This window comes from Perna viridis, chromosome 11, assembly GCF_037379345.1.
Source record: "Perna viridis isolate PV_CMFRI_1.1 ecotype Kerala chromosome 11, ASM3737934v1, whole genome shotgun sequence".
NCBI lineage: Eukaryota > Metazoa > Mollusca > Bivalvia > Mytilida > Mytilidae > Perna > Perna viridis.
In genome coordinates, this window is record NC_142455.1 from 30,145,342 (window position 1) to 30,158,344 (window position 13,003).

Below are 13,003 nucleotides of genomic sequence, written 5' to 3' on the forward strand. Positions count from 1 at the left end.
TTAATACTTTATGATCATAAATTGCAGACTGCATTAATAATATTATTCATAAATCTATGCTATTAAAGGTCATAAAACCTTCATAATTACCTTAAGCAATTTTGATCAGTCAGTGCTATTCCTTGGTATTGAAATCACAGAATATAAATGATCTTTATGTATATGAAAGTACCTTGCACTTTAATTATGTCAATAACCTTTTTGTAGTGAAGTCAATCTCGTTACCTGATTTTTACGCCAGGGGCAATCCTTAACTAGTGTCGTATTCAAGTTGCTTAGTACGACTCTCTTAAAGATGTTCCAGACGATTTCATATTAATCAGGAAAAAATATCTTTATGTGTTTGTTATTTGATTCCTGATTGTGTATAACTTTATAATTTGTCCTGGGATTTCAATTCGATTTAAATATTGTACTACGATACGATTGATAGATACTGTATCAAATTTTTTTTTGTCAATTACAAAACAAAACAAAACACTCAGTACAATAGAAAAGCAAACAACAACAAGAGAAACATATAAATATTAAATTACAAACAAATCAAAGCAAGCCAAACAAAGAATGACAATACGATAATCCTACGTAGATAGTTTAGTACACGATGTATGCATGCATGTACGAGAAGGAACAAAAGCTATACTTTTATATAGCCTAGCTGACCGAATTGTCTAGGGCACTGAACTTTGTGCATGTGGTGTTGCCATAGATGCCACAGCGGTACGAGTTTGAGTACCGCGGAGGGAACGACAAAACCATTTCGTCCAACATCGTTTATGTTATTTTCCATGAATATATTTGACCAGTGTTTCAGGGTTCATACGGGATCAAAATATATATCTTAAATTTCGTAAGTGCAAATGTGTTATACGTTACACAACAAAGTTCAAATTCAAAAGGAAAGTCATAAAAAACATAACAACACCATCGCTAATGGGCTTTTAAAACGTTCTAAAATGTCAAGCATATTTTCAAAAATGGAATACGCGTATTTCCCTAGTAATGAACAAATGTATGATATGTCCAAAAATTGTGAAATGAAAAAGAATATGAATGTATGCTATCAATCAACATAAAATCTTTTCAGTTTCAGTTCACTTACATTTGAATCCTGGACATAGTCCATAAATCTACGCCGAGATTATTGTGAAAATGAAAACAAATTACTAACTGATTTGGAGTAAAGTTTAGTAGAGAATTGAATTTGCCTGGATGTTGCAAACAAGCCAAAATGAGTGGCATGATAATATTTGACGATTGGCGACTTTGAAGACTTCGGTTTTTGTGTTTTTTTTCTGCTACGGTATTTCATGTAACTTACATTTTGCAAGTAGAAAACGTTTAAAGTGACAATTATTTTGAACCGTGAACGTGAGTGCGGTATTTGCTCAACTCTGACATGATAACGTGTTTTACTTTACAAACTACGATACGATTTGGTTTATTCAAGTCATATTAATATTAAGAAAAGTAAATAATTATGTAATTTAAATTGTCAATATTCAATTTTATGCATTAAATTTGTAATTTAAAAAGGAGCGATTGGGAAACGAATGCATAAACACCGTTCAGTAAATAAAAAAGCATTTGTTCACTCTACAGCATCTTATGTTCCAGTGATATCCAGTGTTACACAGAAAAGATTGAAACTGAAAGTGTGCATTTATTCATTTTTCCTACAGGAAAAAAGGATTGTTTTGGTTAACACTGGATCTCTGTGTCCATTTATTTAAACAACTGTTAAACATCAAGTTTAATAACGTTTTAAAATTTCAAAAGTGATTAAGTCAAACTTAAATACATAAGTATCCAGCTAAGTAGCACATGCCTAAACACATGGCCACCCAATTATTCTGTAGCACGTCAGAAGATACAAGAATTGAAGAGCTTTTTTCTCTACTTCATGCCACAAAATGGTCATTTTATATTAAATAAAGTCAGAAATATTCTATTTTTCGATCAGATGTTGATTTTGATAAAGCTAAGAATGTGAACATGCATGCAAGCAGGTACGTGAATGCTATCAATGCACAAACAATAACTAACGGCATCACTGTCCTTTCATTTAGATTGATTATGGATCTTACATTTGAATCCAATTGTCTTCAATACTTGTTTGTTTGAGTATTCATAAAAAACTCTCAGTATTTTACATTATGATTTACTTTTGTTTTGGGTGACAGTCTTTCCATGTCCGGTCTTTGTCCCTGGATTACATTCTTTTGATTACCGCTATAACCTTGGTTCCCTTGATGACTCTTTAAATAAACTTGGATATTAGTATATAGAAACCAGTAGTACGCTGTCTAAATATAAATTTGTTTGGTATAAATGTAGTCAATGCATTTTTTTTTCTAAAATGCGATCTGGAAAAGTTTGAAAAATATATTGTGATATTAACCGCAAATAAAAATGTAACTCTCTCCTGATTCTTATTTTGGCAGGTAGAAAACTATGCTCTTTTTATTTATCTAATTCAATGATTAAGACAAGTCATATATAAAAAAAACAAAATTTCTGCCAAGACTGCTTTATCTATCCAACAAATTATCTTCAATACATGTATATGTACAATGTAAACATACCAAACATTTCCCCCCGTGTATTCGAAAACACAAAGTTCATATGAAAGATATATGTTCAATTTTATGTAGTTTTAGTATTTATTATGACAGGTCTACTCTGATATTTATTTCAAATTTTTCTATATCAATTTTCTACTACTATTCGTTATCATTAGTTTAAAACTTTGTAAACATTATATGCACTGGTTTCTGCTAAAAGTAAATATAAGTTTAACAACAATGAAATATATGTGTATGTGCTAACTATGTTTTACATATTGTACTCAGAAAAAATAACCACAGAATGGATCTGTCGTTTGTCTAGTTAAACACAAGAAACATCAGTGACTCAATTGCTTATCTTGATGATAAAATTTCTCATGCAGTGCTACCATATAGTTTAAGAGGCGATGGTAACACATAATTTGTATATTTGTCTCTTTTCGTTATTGATTCAGAGGAACATACGCTCGGTGACTACCTAATTTTATATGTGTAGCTTTACAAAACGGGTTACAAAATGATTGGTTATTTACAGATTTTTGACGAGTTGAAGTAAAGATTCCTTAATGTGACAAACGTGTTTACCAAATCGCGACTACTCAATGAATTATCTTTTTTGTAGATAAACCTGATATGAATTGAAAACACAACAGATCCACACTATACAGAAAATTAAGAAAGAGATGATGAAATAAAACACTAAGGTGTAATTCTTTCCTTTACTTTCTACATGCTATATTGATTGAATATGCAAATAATCTTGTTTATTTATTTGTTAACGATTTTTTTTTATTTCGTTAAAAACGAATATGAAACAAATTGATTTAATTTTAAAAAGGGGCACTTCTTCAGGTAGGCGCTACAGAGCCTTATGTACCCTCATCTTTTCGATAAATAGTATACGATATCTAGTGTTGGTCAATCAGAAAAGTCTGGCTACCTAGTAGATGAATACCTTCAGAGACATAAGGTCCATCAACAGCGCTCCAACTAATGGTTTCTACATACAAAAATACTAATTATATGATTTTTAAAATTTCATTAGACTGTATACTTGTTTCAAGAAAATCAAGATCAAAAACAAAACTATTTACTAGAAAAAAATAACTTGACTTGATAGCTGATCGGATAAGTGTTCGGTATTTTGTTATTACCCTAATTTATTCATGTGTCGAAGATAAAAAAAAATTGCACACAAATTGGTTCCAAAGCTGTAAGAATTTTATTCGTTTCTGAGAATTTGGATATCCGAACACGATTTGAATGTCTGCAAACTTAGCTTTACATATAGAACGGATTGATTAATTAGTGTAGGAGTCAATCATATGAATTGACTGCTGAAACAATCATGTTAGTTCTAGTAGGTCAAGAAAACAAATTACGCAAGCTATTTTAGTTTAAATTATAATCAATAGATTTGAAGTTATTTCCTTGGTGCTAACTATATATAATTAAAATAGACAAAACGAGGAAGCAAAGCTACATTTTTTTAGTCTTCATAGTTCGTTAGTCTGACCTTTGACGAAAAATCTGTGTTATGATTGTACTACATTCGCGCAAATGTTTCCTATTTCTCAGAGTCTCAAATGTTTGTTCCATGAAGCTATTTCCTTTTTCAATAGGAAGACGTTCTTGTAACATTATTTCTTATATTGTGGAATCAGTACTTTTGTACTATGATATTGTCGTGCCAAGTATCTCCCTTGTACTCCCGCCCATGCGGACCCAAATCACTCCTTCAATAATAGTCATAGATCACACATGTCATTCTTTCCATGCCACTTGATTGTTGTTCCCTGAACACCCCACAGAACTGTTACACTTCTTGCATTTCTTCTGATTATTATTCTTAATTTCTTTGCTGCCGCATTATTTGCTCGCTTCCGATTAAATCGTATCACGACAAGATTTTGACCATCTTTTGCAATCTGAGATCAGATTTTGGAATTCATTCATCCGTCGATCAACAGTTAACTGCCTAGCAGTGGAAATCTAATTGGTAAAAATATCTCAAACCGTTATAGGTACACATAAGCAGAAAGCTACAAATTGTTTAGAAACAGAGTGCAGTACTATACGTCAATGTTTTTCGAAAAGATTTGAGGTTTACTGTGGTTTTACGATTTCGAGACATAAAATGAAATAATTCGGTTAGTCACTACAACTTCAAAATCCTAAATCGTACAGACCTTCATCATTCACTTTGAAATTTGACATTGGCCTTGTTCACAGAACGAATTTGAAAACAGTAACAGAAAGAAGAAAATGAATAACATGGAAATATGCATCTTTACGAGATTTTCATTTGTTATGTAGAGTCCAAAGAGTAGTTTGACATTATAGTCCAAAAACAGACATTTTAGTGGTTTTTGCAGTTTTTTGTTTGCCAATAAATCTCAAACAGTTACTGAAAACGTCCACTTTCAATGACAAATATATATGTTCAATAACCAACTCTACAAGAAAAGTATATTATGCAGATTATCTTTTTTACAATGTATATATCTAGGTTCAGTGTGTTTTTAGTACTTCAAAGAGGGATTACCATTTGACTTGGAAGTGATAATTGAGACCTTTAACTGACTTAAAAACATTTCCCTTTGAATTGTTTATATTAATTTAGTTTCTTTCTAAATTGATTTTTTAATGAAATTGACAGCAAAACAATTTCAATACTAAACTTACTGCTTAATATTTATGTCTTATAAGTATAAGAAATGTTTTGTAAATTGAAAAACATTGCCAGGAATCTTATCATCTCATGTTATATGCAAGAGATAAGTCATTTCGACTCTTACTTGGATAAAATGTCATTTATTTATGAGTTTTTTGGATTGTTTTTCTTGCTCCTTAGGACTCGCTCCCTTTCTATTGGTGAGTCTGATTAAGTATTTTTACGACTTTCTCTAAAAACAATATGTTTAATTGTGTTGCTATCTTGTTTTCTGAAGTAATATGTTACCTTTCATTTGGTTTCCTGAAACAATTCACTGCTTAACGTTCAAAACATATAATGAAAATGTTATCGTACTTGACTTGACATTTAATAAATACATTAAATAGATACCTGTATTGACTTCAACAAGTACTTAAGGGTCAATTAACCATAAGTGTTGTATTTAAATTGTCCTTATGGCTTTATATATGGTCTTTTTAACATTGTCATGTAAAATAGCTGCAAAATATTTGCATATAGGTAACTTTCAGTTTTCATGCACTTAAGCTTTAATATGAAAATGAATTAACATTGAAGATAATTTCCTGTCAATAACTCTTGAAGTATATATTGAATGTAGAAACAACGTTGTCTACTATAAATATGTTGTCGTACCAGAACACAAAGCCCAAAACAACACTGTTTTGTCTGTAAAACGTTTTACATTAACTGTTCATTATCAGAGATAGAGATAGCAAAAAAACTGCAGTAATAAGATCTATTCTGCTACCACACTTTCAAAAGAAGAGTGGAAAACCATAAATCTGTGCTATCCTTTGTAGTCTCTTTATCGAAGACAATGATTGTGATTTACCGTCTTTGTACTGAATTCCTAAAATTCGCAAAAATCCATACAAACAACACTACATAGCTGGATCTGCAAAATGTACCACCAAACTTCTTTCAAATCTTTTAACGTTTATCCTCACAGCTGTCAGAGATAGTCTTTTGTCTTACCACGCCAGTTGTTACTCCTTTAGTGGTATTTATTCAGTGTGGATCCTAAAAATTCGATAAATCTTTTGGATACGCTCGATTCAAGATTGCTATCAGAATACAGAGACATGAAAACCAATGATTTTCAACCCTTTATACCTTCTATTCCCTAAATTCAGATAAAATTTCGACTCAAAAGCATTATACATCGGCGTTACTCACAAAAATATGGTACACTTAAATACAAATATGAAGTTCTTGATAATGAGTCTTCATACTTTGTAAAAACGATTCCAAATCGTCATCTAAATATATCAAAGATGTTTCCAAAATGCTGGGATTTTTTATCAACAACATATATGTCCAGTGCGGTTAGCATTCCAATTTCCCCTCTCTTGTGAGGCTGATTGTGACTGATCTGATCCAAATCCTTTAGCTAGATCCTTCAATCGCAGTTTCCGTTATATCAATGACGTATTAACATTAAACAAGTTTTGGGAATTTGATACATCACATCTACCACAAAAGAACTTAAAAAAGAGGATCCCACAAACACTGTGAAGTCAGCTCCATATATTGATCTACACTTAGAGATAAAGGTGGTAAAGGAAAACTATTGACCAAACAAAATGACAAACGCGATGGCTTTTCCTTCCGTATTGTCAACTTTCCTTCCATCGGTGGCAACAACATTTTAGCACCTGCGCATGGAATTTTCATATCACAACAAATACGTTTGCCAGGGCTTGTCGTAACTTTTTGTATTCCGCTAGATTTCTTACAATTAGGCTTCTGAAGCAGGGTTATGTTGCTACAGGCTTAAAGTCATCATAAAAGAGGTTTTATGGTTGCCATCAGGAATTCGTGGATCGTTACGGTGTATCCATCTGCAATACGAAAACTTGTTTGTTCAGTGTGTCATAGTTTTCTTTTCATCTTTCGTCTACCCTGGACTTGACTTTTCATGAGTAACTCGGCGGATATGTCTAGGAAAGCGTTGTATGTATTATTTTGGTCATTTTATGTTCTTTGTTGTAAATGTCTGTTTTCTTTGTCTGGTCTTGTCCCTGGATTGATAACATTTTTTTGATTTATTTAGTATCTTGGGTCTCTTGGTTACTCTTTTCTTATTTCATTTATGTATTGATTCGTAAAGCCTGTTTAAGGTAATGAGGCCCTCCAAATACATGTAGTGCTTTTGCAGTACATTTATTAAAAGCAGATTGTATGCTTGTAAGACACACGAAAACGCCCGTTTTGAACGATATACGTCGCCTTTTGCTCATTATACATGTATTGCATTATCAGGTACAGAACCAATAAGACTACACATTCCAATTCTAACAAGTTAACTTATATTAGATTTCACGACAAATGCGAAATTTTGCGATTTTGGTATGTTGTATAATTAATGAGATAAACAAAAATTAATACAAAAATGCTCAAATCAAAATCGAAACAAAAAATAAGTCCAGCACCGATAAGTCAAATGAGTGGCGTTATTGAAGCTACTATTTTTATCACAAAAATGATCTTACATGTAGTGTTTTGGGGGATTTTAGAATAGTGTGCAAATACAAATATTGATAAATAATATGTTATATATAGTTCAGGTATGCAAAATGTGCATAATGATATAATTTACATTCTGCTTATGAGAAATCGTGTGGTGTGTACTTAAATAACGAATTTGCTATGATAATGTCACGACCAAAGGAAAAAAAATCTGCGACTCCCTAAACCATCCCTTCCGCTTTGCATTTAAGGGTCTAATGATACTTTGGAATTACGTAAGTCATTCCCGGCAGAACGACTTTGGATCATTTTTTTTTCAGATAGCCAACGTAAAAAGTCATTCCTGACAGGCATAACGATCTTAAACTATTTATTTTTAAGATCTCTTACGTCGAAAGAACGTCACTGGCACTTCTTTGATAATAATGCCTAATTGATATTAAAAACATTCTCATAGATAATGACATGGCATTAAAACGATTAAAATTGACAAAAATCGGTTACGTATACTTTGATATGTACAATGTAATTTAATTACGAATCTGCAAAATTATGCCATAAATATATAATATTGTAAACATTGATCACTTGCAAAAAATAATAATTAATGTTAAGTAAACTTAAGACAGCATCTTTATTAATCTATTAATCGTAATGATTAAGTATGTAACTGCAATAACATTAAAAAGTAATCTAGAAAACCAAGATTGTATTGGAAATCAAAAGAATGTAGCGACAAATGCCAGACATGTAAAACAGACAAACACAACAAATAAAAATAAAGTAACTAAAATAATAAATACAAAGTAACAAAAGTAAATCAGCATCTCAGATTAAACTAAACGTGAGTGCATGGACCAGAAGCACTGGTCGAGTAAGCGCCTTCTGCTTTTCTATAAACACCCGCTGAGCTGCTCATAAAAGTCAATTCAGGAGTAGAAGAAAAAGGCAAGGAAAACTAACACGTGCTGAACAAATCAATTTTCATGGTGCAGATTGATACGCCGTAACGATCCACCATGTTCATTACGACGACCATAAAACCTCTGTAGTGATGACTTCAATCTTGAAGCAAAATAACTCTGTTCCAGAAATCTAGTTATAAGAGGTCAAGCGCTATATACAAATCTGCATAGTAATGGCGTGTTCTGGCATAACGTATGAGTTGTGATATAAATAGCTCCATATGCAGGTACTGAAGAGATGTCACCACAGAAGAAAAGAAAGTTAAAAATACAGAATGAAAAGTCATGGCGTTTGTAATATAATTAAGTCAATATTTTCCCTTAATTATCGATCTCTACTTGTAGGTCAAAATATGAGGCTGAATTGTTACCCAACTTCGTGTGATGACTAGGCTTCAATATCATTGATTCAAAATCCGATATAACATGTTGAATATACTTGATTAAACGATCCCTTTTTCCAGCGAAACACAATTACAATAAAAACATGCAATAAAGCTACAATAGTACCCTAGGGTATTGACATGAGCCTCAAATTATCGGTACAGTTAAGTGGTATTGTGTACTTTTTTTCTTTTTGTCTAGGATAACTTCTGTTGATATATCCTTAACCAATTTTCCTATTCCTGCACCTGTTAAATATTGATGTTAATGACAACAATACAATTGCTAGTTTGAAATGTAAATTATTAAAAAAAACAATCCCGTCAAAGTGTAAAGTTACTGAAACTTCGACACATGTAAATGTATTGATATAGTCTAAGAGCAATAACTCAAGTTGCTATTATTGTAAATTTAAGTAGCAGTCGTAGTAAGAATTATTCACATTCTGTTAAAAATGATACACCTATAGAAAAGGTGCCCCGTGCAGGTCGGGTGTCAAAAGCATAGGCCTGCAGCCGCGCTACGCTTGTCGTAAAAGGCGACTAAATAGTGCCCAGAAACCTAGTCGCTAGGCGCTCTGCCAAGAGAGCAACTGGGTTGTGTGCCCCAGGTGGTGAAATGGGGTACCCCTGGCGTGTATATGCAGGGGTTGTTAGGCTATAATACGGAAAACCTGACTGCAAACCATAGTGGTGTACCGTGTTGGAAAGATGCCACGTTCCTCGCACGTTAAAGAACCCAGCTATTCAGTAGGAGTAGGAACCTTTGCACTCCGCCACAGGAGGCTAAATTGCCCGACCTTACCCATCCCTCCCTTTTCTAGTGGCAATCGAAATTCGTCCAGCTTATTATTCTTGTGTCCCATCCCATATTTCATTTCATCTTCATTTCATGTTCAATTTATCATCCATTTCATGTTCATCGTCTGAATGAAGCTGAAATACTTATGCTCGGGCGTTAAACCCCAACAATCAGTCAATCAACCTATAGAAAAGGCTACATATTTTTATTTTTGTTATTAAGTGGATTATTTGTCTATTTGATGAAGTGTACACTTCTTCATTCCAGTCTGTCTTCTAATGGAAGATCCAATAAATTCTATTGTATTTTTGTGTCATTTACAGAGTTGTCTTCCTTAGTTTCTATATTACATTCTATAATTTTATCTCTTATGAACAAAGGTTATACGTAAACCCTCATGTTATTTTCTGTTTACTCTCATTTTAAACAAAATATTAAATACATAGACATAGACATTGACAAGCTTCATTTAAAGTCGTCAAGCCATAAAACAATGGATATAAGCTCTTTTGAGCTTTTGCACCGACAAACATAATATCTACAGTCATACATAATCATGCAGGTAAGTAAAACAAGACATACATATACACACAGAAGACATTTAGACAAACATAAAAACACATAATTATATGTCAGTACTATGATACGTGCAGTTGAATCATACAAACGCTAAAAATACTACTACTACAGCTAAAGAATAAAATAATAAGCAAATAAGGAGTAAAATTATCGTGCAACTAAAGCAAAGTAACCAAAAAATAATAATAAAACTGAACCAAAATAAAAAAAAAATTTAGTATGTGTGGTTGGTATGCTGCATCAGTAAGAAAATTTTAGTCTGAATATTTGCAAACCACACAAGTACATTCTTTATCATTCCAGAAAGATAATTGACTTTTTAATTGATTAGAATTTGAAATTTGCCTGAAAGATGCTGGAAATGAATTTAAAAGAGCAGGTGCAGCATACCTGAAAGATCTCTTACCACAACTGGTAGTTTTCACACTTGGAATCTGCAGTTTTCAGTTTCAAGAGCTTATAAATAGCATCGTGACAGCTTTATTTGCGTATGCTTTGTAAATGTGATTGTGATCCAAATGTTTGCGAAAATGATGTAATAAGTACAACCTATTTCTCTTGGGTATTAAAAAATAGCGAACGATAACGAAAGAAAACGAAACGAAAACGAAAACAATTGGAAACAATTGTAAAGAAAATGAGTCAAAACGAAATAAAAAAAAAGATCCAAATCGAAACAGAATGTAACAAAACTATATGAAATAAAAGAAATCTTTAAAGCCATTTCGCAGTTTATGTTTACCTATGCCGGACAATTCGACCCAAAGTCATTTTCGGATCATGGCAACACATAATTCTTTACAAATACCGGACATTTCGACCCTTAGACATTTCAGATCTTGACAATTAGGTATATGCATTAAGATAATTAAAACTGTATATCATTTTAAACTTTACCATGCTGAAATGTTCTAATAATAATATATAAAATCAGAGCTGACGAAAATTATCAAAGAAAGGTGTTGTTGATTCTTTTAGAGCGTTTAATGGGTTTCTTTCCTCATATCATTCATAAACTTTTTTACAAACTTTCTAAAAGTAGTTAAAGTAAAGAATATTGAATTAGATATATTAGAAATATTAGAAGTAGAATGTTTGTTAGAAGATGAAGTAAACGTAATTTTAACGTCTTTTTATGAAGTTGTGGTATCCAGTATGAGGTCGGACGGGTCATATGATCAGTGTTAATGCACAAAAAAGCAAATGATTTATGGTGTTATTTCATGGTTAATTTATGAGTTATTTCACCCTCTGTAGATTCGGAAGCTCCTTGTTCATTGATACCCGACAGTAGCAACTATAAGCTCAGAATAATTTGGCTAGAATTTGGCTAATCAATATTAGTTCATAAGTCACTAATTTATCTAATAATGCAATACATTTCTAAAGTTTTGTAGTAAGTATATTCTGATTGAAACATAACATCGAAAATAAAAGTAATTCATCTCTTGGAATAGTGTTCAGATAAGTATTCCATTTCCCCGTGTTAACAATTACAAAACAATTGCCATGAACTATATTATTAGTCATGTAGTATATTTTTGCATGTTGTTACTTCTATAATCATATATAATATCACTTTCTACTCTATCAAAACAATGAGAATGTCTTAAAAATACAAATAAATGGATAACAAAACCAAAAACAAATAAAAAAAAACACATTTTTAAATAATGACTGCGAAAAATTGAAATTGCACTTGATTCAAACTTCACACGAAAAATGTGAACGTTACACGCTGGTGATTAGAATCTATATTTTAATGTATGTGACGTTGGACATTTGTAAAGTTGTTGTTATACTGCAAAATTAAATTTACGAAACAGAAATTTAAACAGAAAAAAAGATAAATTTCAGATAACATTTGTAGACTATATTTCGTCTCATCCTCATCCTATGTATATTCAGAAGTTCTGTTTAAACTAAGTGTCCATTGTCTTGTACTGTGTCACAAATCACCATTCACGTTAAAGTCATATTTGCCGATTTTGCAACTTTCGCTAAGATTAAAGTATTGTATATAATGAATATTATTATTCAATAAGATGTTGAGCTGGGATTCACAATTAAAATCAAAATTATATTAAAATTACCAAACCATCAAATTAAAGGTACGGATACTTCAGCAATCCAATATTGGTGTATCAGTAGTTTCTCTAACTTCAAGTTCAGGAAGATCAAACATAATTATACGAGTATAGAACCAGGTCGGTCATTTGTTTATTCCGATTGGGACTCGAATGGTCTGCTAGAACACCCGACCTCCAAAACCGACAAAAACCTGAAGCAAATAACAATGTAAGTCCCATAGTACTTCCTGTCAGTTCGATCAATGTAGTTCTATACAAAATGAGTCTTTCCTGTACCTTGTTCTTATGTAAATAAAAGAGTGAGAGTGTTATCAAATATACCCGCGGTTGCGATAAATATTTATATATTGTAGCATTTTTATGTTTATATTTTGTTAGTCTTGTTATATGGTCACCTCAACAGCATGTAATTTATAATTATATGCAATTATTCTGTTGTACTACCAGAAG